Here is a 1,869-nt window from a genome sequence, read left to right as displayed (position 1 = left end):
GCATGTGGTTGATTTTGAGGTTACCGAGCTTGTTGAGTCCTCATGCTTCAAGGACGGATTTTCATTGTTTTAGTTTACTTCTTGTATTGTGGTTTTGGACATGATGCATGGGCTAGGCCCAATTTCATTCTATTGTACAAGATGACTATTGAGACAAGTGTTTTAGACTTGTGCTTTTCTTTTATAAAAACTATTGGACTTGGACTATTGTTTTATTTCTTATGTTATGAAAACTAAGTGGCTTGTATCAGGTTCTTCGGGGTTTTATACGTCATGTTACCTCTAGGGGTACCCCTGGGTCGTGACAGATATTTGTAATTCATAAAAATAAAGAAAAAGATCAGCTAATCTTCATCATCTCATTACTAATAAGAGGGGGTTTCTTCGGACTACCAAGGGTGGTTCAGTCATTTTACTTCTAATTTTACCTATTAACAAACTCTAGTTGTTTGCATTTTGAATTTCCACATGGTTTAAACCTAAGAACAACTCACCACGTTCTTTCCCGCTTGCCATATTTATTGCAAGGTTTTCCAAAAATGGCGCTAGCTCCCTTTTCTCCATTTTGTTTCCTTTTTTCGTTTTCTGCTTTCTTTTTCAATATGCATGTATTTTTATTTACTCCTTTTGATGCAGTGGTAATAATATCGGCTGAAGATTGATGAACCCAAGGTGTTCGATGATATGCCTTGAAGAACTAAATCATTCGGTAAGATTCTATGCAACATATCCTGAACAAAATGATGATTCAAAATGTTGATGAATCTTCTTTGTCGCTCATCCATCTGAATTAGTAAAGATTATCCCTCTGTTTCACGCTGGTCTCATTTTCTCATAAGTAGAAAATTGATACTGTTCAATGATTCATAATTAATATATCAGGCAATTAATAGATATGTACTTCTCAAAGCATAAAAAAGGGATATGAACTGAAAATTCACATTTTTCCTAACAAAAAAATTGAAAATCAAGACCAAGTTCAAGATTTTAGATGTTTTTACCAGTACCCATTTGGGGTTTTCATGTTTTTAATCCAGGAAAGAGATGTGTGGTGTGTTAAAAGAAGGAAAAATGGATACAATTTATCCAAATTTTGTTGTTCTTGCAGCTGATGATTTGTGCAGCTCAGTTAGCTTTAGATCAAGATTGGGATGGTGTAATTATCACTGAGGCAAATTATCAAGCACTTGAGGCGCTTAAACATTAGTTGATCCTAGAGGGTATTTAAGTAGCTGGAATGATAATGGTTATGGATCTTGTTCTGGTACTTGGGTCGGAATAAAATGTGCTCAAGGACAAGTTAAGTTATTCAGCTTCCTTCAAAAGGATTTGGGGGGAAAATCACTGAAAGTATTTGTCAATTTCAAGCACTCAGAAAACTTAGTCTCCATGATAATGAAATTGGTGGTTCAGTCCTTTCATATTTGGGTTTTTTACCCAATCTAAGAGGTGTTCCGTTGTACAATAACAGATTTTTTGGTTCTATTCCTGGTTCACTTGGTTTATGTCCAGTTCTTCAAACACTTGAACTTAGTAATAATTCTTTATCTGGTGCAATCCTTGATAGTCTTGTGAATTAAGCTAAGCTTTATTGGCTTAATCTTAGTTACAATTTATTGTCTGGTTATTTAGTTGCAGAAAACTGACAACATCCAGTTGATTTGAATTTGAATAGAGTCTCACCTAAACTTCATATGGGATGCTGAAATATGCCCCATAAAGAGTAATAGAGACGTAAAGAAGTGTATTCCTTGCATTTTCATCCATCTTTGTTAGGATTTCTCTTTGCCTTCTCCGCTGCTTCATCTTTCTCCCATTCTCTTTGCGATTTCCCTGCTTCTTCCACTTCATTCACTGATTTCAGGTAAC

General features: G+C 35.2%; 1 long non-coding RNA gene across 1 annotated transcript; it reads left to right on the top strand.

Annotated features, from left to right (window-relative positions):
• The first annotated feature begins 407 nt into the window (after positions 1-407).
• On the top strand, positions 408-1,580 carry LOC102578454 (uncharacterized). Its single transcript, XR_367773.2, has 3 exons — positions 408-528; positions 637-709; positions 1,109-1,580. It is a non-coding gene; the product is annotated as an uncharacterized lncRNA (long non-coding RNA).
• The last annotated feature ends 289 nt before the right edge of the window (positions 1,581-1,869 follow it).

This window comes from Solanum tuberosum, unplaced genomic scaffold (genome assembly GCF_000226075.1).
Source record: "Solanum tuberosum cultivar DM 1-3 516 R44 unplaced genomic scaffold, SolTub_3.0 scf00170, whole genome shotgun sequence".
NCBI classification, from domain to species: domain Eukaryota; kingdom Viridiplantae; phylum Streptophyta; class Magnoliopsida; order Solanales; family Solanaceae; genus Solanum; species Solanum tuberosum.
The sequence above is the reverse complement of the archived record's forward strand: the minus strand, read 5'-3'. Positions and strand labels throughout refer to the sequence as shown.